Source organism: Aythya marila, assembly GCF_965140915.1.
Source record: "Aythya marila genome assembly, chromosome: 24".
In the NCBI taxonomy this organism is placed as follows: Eukaryota; Metazoa; Chordata; class Aves; order Anseriformes; family Anatidae; genus Aythya; species Aythya marila.
Window position 1 is genome coordinate 5,656,721 of NC_139065.1, and position 13,069 is coordinate 5,669,789.

Below are 13,069 nucleotides of genomic sequence, written 5' to 3' on the forward strand. Positions count from 1 at the left end.
CCCTTAATGAGAGGAAACGTGGCGCAGCGCCCAGATCAAAGGAGATGCTCAGGGCAAGCTCAGCAATGCCACGGTGCAGGTGGCTCCGGGAGAGGGATCCCATCCATGCCCTTCCACCCTGTGCCCCTGTGCCAGGGCTGGGGAGACATGGGTATTCTCTGGGGCAGGGTCAGCGTTGGGATCCCAGCTATGGGAACTGGTGGGGAGGTGAGTGCAGCGGGGCTCTGCTGTGTTCTGAGCACTGCGATCTGTCAGAGCGAACCCCGTCCTGGGGCAGCAGAAATCCCTCAGCAGGAGCATGGGGTGTGACCGGCTGCCGGGGCTGGGAACGGAGGCACCCCCAGAGGCAGCCAGCACAGCAGTTACCAGCCCAGGCTGCAAAACACGTTTTTGCTTTCGCTCCAGCAGAAACCTGTCCCTGGGTGCACTGGGGAAAGGTCTGGATGCAAATGTGGGAGCAGAGAGCAACAGCAGCAAGGAGTGCTGCTGCTCCCAAAGGACGCAGACCATCGGCCCCTTGCACACAGGCTCAAGGCCCAGCTGCTCCCATGGGTGCAGCTGAGGCTTCTCTCAGATGAGCCCCAAAAGCCCTACACAGGGCAAGGGGAAGCCTTCCAAAGTCACAACCCCGTGCATGTGTCCCAACACAGCAGAACCCAAACACACCAGCTGCTTAGGAAAGAGCAGTGTCAGACCCCACATGGTGGGTACTCACAATTCAGGACCCACCGTGTCCTTGCTTAGGGTCAGGCACCACAAACCACATCTGCCCCAGAGCTGCAACCCCTCCAGCCCCATATGAAATACCCCTCCCCTCCAGCTCCCTCCCTTTAAAGGCACGCCTGCAGTTAAAGCTTCAGGGCTGGGTATGCTGCCCCACTCCTGGGTGTTGCTGGACCAAAGTTTTTGGCTTTTTCCTGCTTAAAACCTGCTCAGCACAGAGAGAAGAGGAACATCAGGTGTGCGGTAACAATGTCTCATTGGGCATGTCTCCATGGGTGTCTTGGGTGAGGGATGAGGTTCTTGCTCCCAAACCACCTCATCGTGCTGGGGGAGTGAAGAGAAGCCAGACACAAACCTCAGCAGCAGTCACCCTGCTCAGTTTCATGGCAGGCAAACCCTCCCAGCAGGTCCAAAAGCCACTTGGAGGAAGCCGCCCAAATGGCACCAGGAGGATTACCGGCAAACCAGGCTGGCAGCCTGAGATGTTATTTCAAGGGACAAGCCACCAAAAAAGAACATCCATTCATGAGAATAAGAGTAGCTGGGTGTGCTTGAGGAGCACCAGGGAGGGATTTCGCTGCTCTGCCTGCTTGCAGCCCAGCTTACAGCGAAGGGCAGCCCCAGCAGAGCCACAGCCCGGTGTCCTCACACCCCAGCCGTCAGTGTGCTCCTCCTCGGGCTGAGTCACGCTGCTGGGCTGGGGTGGTTCCTAGGCAGCTTCCACCGGCACAGAGGAATGCATTGAACAAAGACCCGAAATCCCTGTTTGCTGTGGAGGGAAGAGTTAGTCATGCCCGTGCTCCGCACTGCTGAGTCACCCCGTGGCCGCTGAGCTGTGGGATACAGGACTGGAGAGGGTGGGAGCGACTGTTTGCTGCCTGTACGTGTAAATTGATCCAGAGGCTGTGCCGATACTACAAACCAAGCTGAGAGGGGAGAGGAATAGTTGGCAACAGTTTATAGCCATTAAAGAACAGAGAAACGGACCTTGGAGGTATTTTATTTGCAGGACTGGAGCTGGCTTTAAAAATTATAGGTAATGTTATATTGGGTTTTACACACCACCAACAGACCCCAAAGCTCTCTTACATGCTGCAGCAGATGCTGCTCCTTCCAGCCTGATTCGGAGCAGCAGCTGGGCCCCGATTTCTGAAGGCATCAGCCCCTCGGCTGGGGCTCAGCTCATGGCATGGGGCACAACTGGGGAGTGGATGGATTAAAAATCTGCCTGGGCTGTCCCAGGAGCAATGCTGGTTTTGTGAAGCTAATGAAAAACCCGCACAGAGGCAGGACACAATTGTCTTGTTGCATTTTTAAACTGGGACACAATGCACGTCCCTGCTGGTAAAGCGGAGTTTTCTTTATCGTGGATGCCAGTTTACCATCTAGCATTTAATTTTAACACCAAAGGCTCAGCTCTCCAATGACTAACGTTTCCTTTGATCAAAATCATGGCTCTGGTGAGCAAAATGCTCCGATGCTGCTGGGAGGGAGTGTGCCCAGCCTGGCTGAGCAGCACGCAGCCACTTCCAGCACCCAGCCCTATGAAGGATGTGCGTGCTGGAAAACCTGGGGATTTATCTGATGGGGTCAGTCACTGCTCCTTATCCCAGCCAGGAGCATCTCTGGGGCTCAGCTTTGTGTGTCTGGGTTACCCCAGTGTGTGTGCCCCATTGCACAAGCCCAGGGAGTTTCCTTGGGAGGGGTGTGGACAGAAATAGGTACATCTACACTCTGTGTCTGCAAAGGGACTCAAACCTCTGAGTGGAAAGCAGGAATTACATCTGCGTGTAAATGCAGCCCTGGGTCCCGTTCTGGTTTCTGGAGGAGGCAGGGGAACCGGTCAGCCCATGGCCTGAGAAATTCCTGCCCACAGGCTGCCTCAGCTGCTCGCCTCCAGAGCTTGAATCATTTCTCTCATTTGCTGCACAAGACAGATGATTTCCTTGAAAATGGACTCTTTGTTTCACAAATATTTCTCCCGTCTTGTCCGGGACTCTGAGCCTTCTTTGTTGATGAAATGACAATCTCTTTCACAGCCCCATGATACCATCAGCAGAGAGAGGACTTTTGAGGCTGGGCTGAATTGCAAGGGAAGAGCCTAAGTGTATGCAGACGCCCTGCACAGAGGAAATGCTGTGTGTGCTAGAGCAGTTTTGTTTTTGAAAAATACCAGGCTACGTCCTTGGTGGTTTCAAATTTGGGGCACAGATTGTCTAGTTGTTCTGTGATTTTGGAACACCTGCAATAATGGGATCTCTGGCTGGAGGCGATCTCCTAGAACCTGCTCACCGCCACCACAATACAAATGGGTCGTAATAAAAAATAAATTAGTGTGAGTCCACAGAAGCCAGCAGAGCTCTATCCCTTTCAGAGGCCGAGGATCCAGATGAATATTTCATTGAAAATATCCTATTACGCTGGCTCATATCATTGGAATATCTGAGTGTCTCACATTTGTAATGCAACTTTACGACAGCTTTGTGAGACCTGGAAATCTCAGACTGAAAGTTATTCCAGGAGCAGGCCATCTATTTTGCTCCATCTTGGTGCAGCATCTCATGCGAGGGAGACCACAGCAGGGACTTTGTGGTGCTATCGCAGACCCAGAATAAGCAGAGTGAGACCTCGCGTCTCGGAGCACAGCTGCACCGAAGGAAATTGGGTTGAGGCTCCTGGTGCTAGGGCAGTCCCATCGGCACATCCGTCTCTGCAGCCGGACAAGCTGCAGCAGTTCCAGCCCCCTGGCATTGCATCAACCTCTGCTGTCAGTGCCTGGGAAAGCGACAAGGTTTGCAGCAGCTTCTCTACCTTGCACAGGTTGCGAGCAGCCTCGCTTGCCCTAGCACCTCGTTGGTGTTTGTAAATAGCGTTCTTAAAATACCTTGAGCAGGATGTGGGAGCATCACGTGAACATGCAGCTTCTTGTCAAGGCGATGGGCCCAGTTCTGCCCTCGAAGGGGAGAGCAGAATAACCCAGCCAGCTCGCCTCTGCCTCCCTGCCCTGAGCAGCACCGAGGACGGCTCAGCGAGGACGGCTCCATGTCCCACCCGTGCGCAGGGACAAGGGTTGTGCTGACCAGGGATGCTCGGATGCTGTGGAAATGACTCTGACATCTCTGCCAGACCCATTTTGGCAGATGACACCAGCTGCTTCCCGGGGAGGTGCGCGTAAGCCTGAAAAGAGCTGCTCTGAAGTGAGTCAGCCAAGGCAAACCCTTCCTCCTAACACCTCCGAGCTGGGCGCTGGTGTCTGACACATGACCTGGCAGAGGGAGACTGCTAATAATACCAGCAATTTATATAGCGCTTTTCTCTGGGAAATCTTGGGCTGCTTTATACAGAAGTCAAGTTTATTTGGAGCTCAAGGCTTCTAGGATGTGTCAAGGACAGAGTTTTGGTACCCAGAAAGGCAATGTAGGAATGACCTATTGCCACAATAGCTCTGCCACACAAATTTAGTAAGAAATTAATGATGGCTCTGGTTAATTTGCCACTGTTAGGATCCAGAGTAAAAACCCCAGAGACAAGCAGGGAAGGAATTCATCTCTCATGGGATGTTCCAGGATAGCCAGGAGAGTTGAGGTGCCACAGCCTCATTTTGTGATGTACTCCAGGGACCAGCAGGAGTGCGGAATGGCTGCGAGAGCATCTCGAGCCCTGCCAGGAGCCCTGGCTGCTCCAGGAGGGCCGAGCTCTGGGACTGCACCCAAAGCAGGTGCCCAAACCTCGGGAGAAGTCCAGGGAGGGAGCCAGCACGGCCTCCCGCTGGGGACCGCTCAGAAATAGTCCCAAGCAGCGCAGAGGAACACCGGGGGAGAGCGGGCGCGTACACGGCGGGCTTTGTCTGGGGCAGGTCGGCTGGGTGTGTGCTTCCTGGCATACAATTCCCAGATTAGCAGGAGCCGGGCTGCCAGCAGCTCCTCCAGCCCCGCTCGCACAGCCCGGTCATCACTGAGCCGCTGGGAATCGCTGCTGAGGTCAGGTCCAAGCACACGGCACTGCCAAATGTCTCCGGATGGCCACAGGGGATGGGACGAAGCGAGGACACGGTGTGCACCAGCACGGTGCATGAGTGGGCATGGAGCAAGCAGGGCTGGAGGTGGATGGGGTGGGATGCTTATCCCAAACACCTGAAGGGTAAATGAAGGAGCAGGGTGGCATTTCTCCACCGCATGGGGACAGGGAGCCCCTCACCAGCACCCCTGTATGAGGTCAGTGTTACCTCTCAGCCCCACAGAGGGGGGACAAACACAGGCTGAAGGATCTTACCCCTCATTTTGCAGCGGGTCAGGTAGAGAGACAGACCTGCCTCTTCTTACTCCCAAATTTAAAAACTAATAAATAAAAGCATTAAAAGCCACAGAATAATGTGGAAGACACAAAAAAAAAATAATAAAATAATAAAAAAAAAAAGCTGGAGGGAGGGAGGAAAAGAAGAAAGTAGGAAAAGTAATTTGACAAAGAATTGTTTAATAAGGGAAGGTAAATAATGAGAGAGAGAAGCGAGAACAATTTATTCACACTAAATGCTGAATCTAAAAAAAATTCAAACCAAACCTGGCTGTGCCAGTCTGTGCGGTGAGATCCAGGGTCCTTCTCCAAGGAACGGGCATGGGAGAAAGCAGGAAGGAAACGGGGCATGTGCATGAACAACAACCAGAGGGAAGAAGAGGAGGAAGCTGGAGCGAGGGGCTCGTCAGGGGGCAGAGGGGAAGCGCCAGGTCTCCTCCAGGAGGGCTGCTGGTGTGGGAGGCTCTGCTGGGGGCTGCTCCCCATCCCTGCCTGGCGCTGGATCTGAGGAAGGAGAGATGAGTGCACCTCAGGGTGGTGATGTTGGGCAGCTCTGCACCTCCAGCATCTCTCCAGGCAGTAGCTGGACCCATAGCAGCACGCTGCAACCAACAGCGGGCAGCCAGGATGCTCCGACACCCCACTGGCACCTGGCTGCTTGCACCCCTGGCCACCAGCCCCATCGAGCTGGGTGCCAGCAGCACCCCACCGACTTCAGGCATGTCCCTGAACCGTGGACCATGCTTGTGAATGGGCATCTGTTGGCAGACACCCCCTTGGAAGCTGAAAGGAGCTGCTGTGGGCTCAAGGATTGGCCCCAGGCCCTCACAAGGGAGGACAGAGACACCCCAGTGTCCCCATTAAGCTCTGGGAGCCTTCCTAAAAGTTAGAAACCTGCACTTGCCCACACACTGCAGAGCGAGGTGGCTGCAAAAAAGCCAAACAAGAAGGAGAAAAAAAAAAACAACTGACCAAACAACCCACTAAAACTCCTGGCCTGCACGGTGCAAGACAAAAAACAAAACACGCCTCTACACATTTTTCCAGCAATATTTAGGAGTTCCCTATCCCCCTGTTGCAGCTGCTGAAGGCAAGGCGACACAACGGGGCTTGGCACGAGGGCGGGGAGGGGAGGCTGCACAGGGACCCCATGCACACCGACTCGCAGCACCCCACTTCCCCGCCTCGCAGACACGCTCTTCCTGCGGGCAGAGCAGAGGAAGCCGCTCTTTCCTCTCTCTGAGGCTGTCCCAGCCTTGGGGAGGAGCACGCTGGTCTTCAGAGGCATTCGGGAACGAGGCACTGAGCCCTGCAGGACCAGGCAGGAGCTGGTGTGGCATGGTAGGAAAGGCAAAACGGAGGCAGGGAGGTGCAGAGCCACGCTGCCCAAAGGCAGAGCCTTAAAACTAGGCTCAGCTGATGACTGACCTCGCTGAAAGGTGCTGCTTTTTCTTCAGAAACCCCCAGCTTTACCAGCACAGGGTTGTGGGGCCAACACTACACATTTTTAAACGCATTGGCCCAAGTGGTCCCCCAAGGATTTGGGGCAGGAAGCTGAAGCACAGCCCCAACCCCTCGCCCTGCTCCAGCCACGAGGTGCTGAGAGCTCTCTGGTGACAACCAGCAGTGACCATAGGTCACCATGGGGGCTCTTGGCTCATGGAGAGATGCCCCATGGCAGCGCCCTGAGGGTATGTTTCCCTTGACCAACCTCACCTTTATCCAAGGGCTCCTGTGCCACTTGCTCCCAGCTCCACCCGGCTTCTCCCAAAGCAGCCAACGGTTTCTCCCACTTTGTCTTCAGAAAACCTTGGATGAAGAAAGAAATATGTCAAAGAAGCAGTCACCTTGCGTATGACAGCAAACTAGACCAATTTTCTGAACCTGTCCTTGCAGCAGGAATCGGCCGCAGGCACCAACTGCTGGGTCACATCAGGACAGACCTGCAGAACCCTATAATCAGGTTGTCCCAAGCTTTTTGCCTGCTGCGAGGTCTGCCAGCATGCCTGACCACTCTCCGTGGCTGACGTGCCAAGGATTGGAGAGTTTTCTTTCTGCTTGCAGGAGCCCTCACAGCCAGGAGGCGATGGGTTTTCTTCCCTGGGTGCCAAAAAAAGACTCAGGAGACACTGCAAGGAAAGGGATGGGAGTTCTGCTGATTGAAATGCTTCAGATCCAGTGGGCAAAGTTGAGGAATGGTCTGGCTGGAATAGGGCCATGCTGAGGACAGGGGTGGAGGAGCAGGTACCAGGGACTTCTTTGCTCCCCACTTGCGGGCAGCCCAGACAATGACACTCAGAGCACACAAAGAATCATCAGAGGTAGCTCCATGCCGAATGTTCCCCCTTCCCGTGGTTATACAACAGACTATCGGGAGATGTATTTGTAAGTTATTTTGTCCTAAGCAGATCCCAGCTCTTCCAGTGCCTGGAACAGACAAGCTGGCTCACGCCGGGTTCTGGGGACACAGCAAGCAGGCTGCTCGATTAACTTCCATCACGCACCAGTAGCTGCTGCAGGAACAAGCCTGGATGTTGGGCTTTCTTTAATCAATTTGATAAATCTGATGTGCCTGAGAAGTGCCTTGCCTCGAGCCTCATATTTTCCTTGTTCAGAGCCCAGAGACAGCACAGCTGTGACAGACTTGGCACGGAGACACCCACAGGGTCCGAGTGGCAGCTGTGTGCCGTGGGGAGCCAGAGCATCGCACCTCCAGCCTCAGCATCCTCCTGCCTCCTCACCCTGCTGGGAAAGGCTCGCCCCAAGCACGGTGACTTGCCCTTAGTCACATCCTGGCCAGTTAAACCAGGCTGTGCCGAGCCGGATGGAGGTGTGGGTGCTCCATGCTCTGCAGCCGTCTGACCGCAGCGGGGTGCGAGTCCCATTTCGGCCAAGAATTTGTGGGAGACAAGCCTGCCTCCACGGCCACGGCCACACAAGGCGTGCCAAAAAGCCTGTGTGGCCCAGGTGCATCCATCAGTGCCCCTCGATGCGCCCCCTCCCTGCTGCCCCCTGCTCCCCGCAGCCCGAAGCAGACAACCCGGCGTGGCCCCACGCGTGTCCGCGGCAGCCCGGCTGCCTTAGCCCGGCTCGGCACGGTTTGAAGGCTGACAGTGCCACCTGGTGCCGCGAGGGGATGCCGCTGCCCTGCTCTGCAGCCTGACAGCGGGGGGACAAGCTGTTGGGGTGCCCCCCAGCAGGACGGGGCTGGCAGCCCACCTGTAGGCAGGGAGCACGTTGCGGGGCTCTGCACGCAGCTCCAGCATCGTGGGGTTGCTGTCAGCCGCCTCCAAAAGCGGCTCCTCTTCGCTCTCCAGTCCCAGCGAACTGCCCGAGGCATGAGGCTGCAGGGAAAAATTAAGATAAAGGCCATCAGAGTTGATAAAATTCCTCTGCACAAGCTTGACTCTGATGTAACGCCATTTCCAGCAGCTGTTCATGGTGAAAAATGCTAGATTTCCCCACCACTGAGCCAATTTACCAACCATCTCAGGAGTGCTTCATGCAGGTGAGGGGATCTCTCCTGGTATGGATGGGAAACTGAGGCAAGCGGGGGAAGAGGCTGGCCCTGGGCCACACAGGGAGCAAGAGACAAAACCCATCAGGCTCTGGGCTCCCACACCCTAACCCTTAACTTAGCTCTCGTTCCCTGTATTTCTCCAGGCAGTAGCAGGATCTGCAGCTGGCTGGAAAAGGAAATCTATTAAAAATAAATAACAATAAAATAAACTTTCTAAAGCGTTCAGGCAGTTCCCCAAGACTGCTGTTAAAACACTGTCCCGGAGTCCCCCTCTGCTGCCTGGAACAAACCATCGACCGCTTCTGAGCTGATTTAGTGTGCTGCACCAGCCAGCAGAGAGGGGGCCTGGTTTGTCTGGTGTCTCCGTGCTGCACCGTTCACACCCACAGCCACGCTCCGAGAGAGCAGGTTCATTAAAGCTTTATTAAAGCATGAGCCCTCCAACACCCCAGCTTCTTCCTGCTGCTCCCCCAGGTCCCGTGTCAGCACCTCTCAGAGCCCTGGCCCCGCAGCTGGAGGCTCGGCTGTGCTCCAGGTTTGTGCCTCTGCCACAAACCTGCCCTGGTTTTGTTGTCTGGGTTGGAGACACCCACGCTCATCCACCCGTGGCCTCACTTTGTCCCGCAGATACTAGGGGAAAACACCAGCATCCCCAGCCAGACCCCTAGCTCAGATGAAGACCAAGTCTGTAGAGTTGTCTCTTGTTTTGGGATCAATGTGTTAGGTAAGTTATTGCAACAGGACTGTCAGACAGCAAGGTAATTCTGTACATGCAGCTCATTCTAGGGCTGCTGGGTGACAATTTTCCCCAATTAAAAAAACACGGTCACAGTGGGGGCTGTAAGACAAGAAGGAAGGGAATCCCAAAAGCCTGGCTCTTGCTGCTAGCCCCTTTTCCCACCCACCCATCCCTTTTCAGCAAATATCCCAACACCCATCACAGCCCTACAGTATCCTGAGACCATTTCCTTGCTCAGCTGGAAAGGACGTGGGGGTGCAGAAGTGCTTCAGAGACACCCCTGAGACATCAGGCCCATAGCCCCAGTGCATTGGTGCCTGGGTAGTGCCAGCATCATCCACGCTGGTCCCTCCCTACACCTCTTCTCAGGTCTGAGGGCACTTAGACTTGCCCAAAAATCCTTCTCACCACGCTCCGTGTCCTCTCACCAACCTTATGCGAAGCCCACTGTTGTCTGTTCATGCTGATGAGCCTGTTCCACAGGGAGAGCTCTGCCTTGGAGGATCCTGCACCCTGATCTGCTGTTTAAGACAAGCCCAGAGAAAGCAGTGACTCCCCAGAGCTGCCGCCTCCCTTCCATGCTGCCCCTGGCACAGCAATCAAACATTTCAAAGGGGACACAGTGCCAGGTCCGGATCCTACAGTACCAGGAAAGCAAACGGACCTGCTGCCAGGCATGCCTGGCACTGGATTCAGTGGAAAACAGGCTGAGGTGCGCCGTTTCATCCTGTCCCGTCCCATCCTGTCCCATCCCATATCGTCCCATCCCCATCCCGTCCCATGCCCATCCCATCCCCGGGTGATTTTCAGTGCTCTCTGCTCGAGCCCTTGGGTACTCCCCTGGTGGTCTGGCTCCCTGGGTGTATCCCCCTGGTGGGCAGCCTCCAACCACACAGTTTTGATGCCAGCATTTAGCCAGCAGACAGGCCTCAGCACTAGCCCCTGGGCTTGTACCCCAAAAAGCAGTATACAAACCCAGAGAAGGGTTACCGGTGCCTAGGGCCAGCCAGCTGCCCCAGGCAGCCCTCACACCCTCAGGTTTAGGGGGAAAGAGGAGGCTTCTTGCCCTCAAACCCACACACTCACCTTTCAAGAGCTGCCCTTTGTCCCATTCAGCATCAAAGCCTGCAGAAAACAGCTCAGAGCTTGCAGAGCCCATAACGTCTTCAGCAGCAGCACTCGGACCATGGAGGAGCCCATCCCTGGGGGGAAAAACAGAATTGGGTATGACTGGACAGAGGCAGGAGCAGCATGGCCATTTCAGAGCCCCTAGCAGCACAGCTGGACCCAGCTGCACCCTGCCAGCAGCCAGGAGAGGCCCGGCAGTGCAGAGACTCCTGATGGGTGCCATCGTCGATAGGGAGCAACCAGGGAATGGAGCCTCCCAGGGGGTACAGGACACCCTGAAACACCACACAGGTTCGGGAAGCCAACTGGGGCCTTACTGGGGGTGCTGGGCTCATTTCAGTGTTCTCAGGAACAAATAATAATAATAATAATAATAATAATAATAATAATAATAATAATAATAATAATAATAATAAAAAGGCTACTGTCTGTTTATAATATCCAACCGTGCAGCTTTCTGCAAAGCGTCGCCTGCTTGGGATCTGACGAGGCTGATGCAGCCAAGGGAGCTTCACTGTATCCCTTCAGACATCTGTATCCACAAAGACACGGCACTGAAGCAACTGTGGCCCCATGCCACCCCCCCACCCATGCTTACATCTTCAGAGCTTTGTCCCCAAAAGCTTCTGCTGAGGCCACCCCGCCGGCTGTGTCCTGCTGGGCCCCGCTGCTGGCAGAAGCCTCCTGCCCATCCCTGGCCACCTCCAGCTCCGTGTTGCTGGTGCCGGCGCTCAGGCAGCTCCTGCTGCTCCCCAGGGAGCCCTGCAGGCTGAGCTCCTGCAGTTCCCCCAGCAGCAGCTCCGTGCCCTCCCTCTCCATATCCCTCAGGGGCTCCCAGTACGGGCACTGCTGGCCCCCAGGCTCCCTGTAGGCAGGCGAGACCCGCTCTCCCTGCGAGCCACCGGGGTCCCTGGTGGTGCCTGGCTCTTGGTGCTCTGCTCTCTGTGTCCCCAGAGCGCTTCGGTGGTAGCCAAAAAGCCCCCTGAGGAGCCGGAGCAGGGAGGGACGGCTGGGCACAGCCTGCGGGGCATCCATGGGTGCCAGCGTCAGCAGCGGGGCCGGCCGGTGGAACAACGGCTGCAACTGGGATTCGAATCCAACGGCCCCAAACGGTCCCAGAACACAGAGCTGGGCTCTGAAATGAGCTGGGGGGAAGGATGGCACTGAAGGGGGCAACACGTGCACAGCCCGGGGCTGGGATAGCAGAGGGACCCCCAAAAATGAAGCCTCTCTTCTACCCACAGCAGCTCACTCCCGCTGCATGCCCACCTCCGCCACGGCTTGGCCCAGCCCGGGGGTTTTGCACCATTAAGGGAGGTGGGAAGGCTCAGGCACCATCCAGCAGCGCAAAACCATGGCCAACAGGAGGCTATAATACTACTTCTTCAGGCAGCAGATGAGCAACTGACTTTGCAAATGACTTTTAAAAGGAGTTTGCCACCGCACTGCAATATGTTCATGACAACGATGGCAGCAGCAAACCCAACAAACTATTTTTCCCTTGGGCACTCAGGCACAGCTTCAGAGTTTTCCTAGGACTGGGATCACAGGCAGGGGCATGATGTCTCTGCAAAGTTCCTGTACTTAGCAGAGCCTTGCTATAGCTGCAGTGCCACTGGCACAAAGCTTTCTCCACGGGTGTAGCGAGGCCCTCAGGGCAGCTCGCTGGGTGGAGTTTGGTTTTGCTTCTGTGCTCAAGAGTTTCTCCTGGCTGGCTTTGCCAGCATCTGCTCACCCGTGGATCTGCTACCCGTCAGCTAGCCCACAAGCACATGCTGCCAGAAGGGTTTCCCCCCCGCCGAACTCATCTAAAACTGCCATGTCATCATGATCAGTTGAAACTGAGATTCTCCCCCCACCCCAGCTGCGTCCTCTTGTTTCCTTTCCTCTGCCATCGCCCAGCTCAGGCGGCCAAGTAGGGCAGGGTTCCCACAAAGCACAGTTTGCAGCCCTCCTCGCCGCAAAATTCACCCCTTCTCATCAGCCCCTAACTCTCCATGGGGCAAGAGGAGGGCTGGGAAGGCACAGCTCACTGCAGCCCCCTTGCCAGCAGCAGCCCAGGTTTAGGCTGCATCAGCCAGTCGGTGAAATCACTCCGTAAAAACGCCACAAGTCCTCAAACCAGAGGCTCCTTGTGAGGCTGTTCTGCACCTTTGTGCTTACCCCAGCAAGAGGGGCTGTAGGAAGCCAGGAAATTTTCACATCTGTATCTGCAGCCACAAAGCCAGCTTGGAACTTCTTCCCCAGTGCTTCTACATTTTAAAAGCACGGCAATACGAAGCAGGAGTTTAGACCACGTGTCAAATGATCCCCTAAATTCTTACCACCACCATTTCCCAATGCCCATATCAGCCGTTCCCATAGCAGAGCTAGTGCTTTCACACCAATTTCCCTGTTGTCCCCAATGTTTCTCCACTCTTTAACACTCTCCAGCAGCCATTTTCAGAGATTGCAGCACCTGAAGCCCAAGTGCCTGCTCCCCACCGAGAGCTCAGCCCCCACAGCCCCTTTGCTGTGGACACGGACGATTTGTCCCAGCCTTCTGCACAGCTTATTTCTCAGCTTTCCCTGCTCAGCACAATTAGATTTATTCAGTTAGGAAGATCACGGCTACCTGATGCTCGCCAAGTACCACTTTCCCAGCTGGTTTCAACAGCCATGCCACA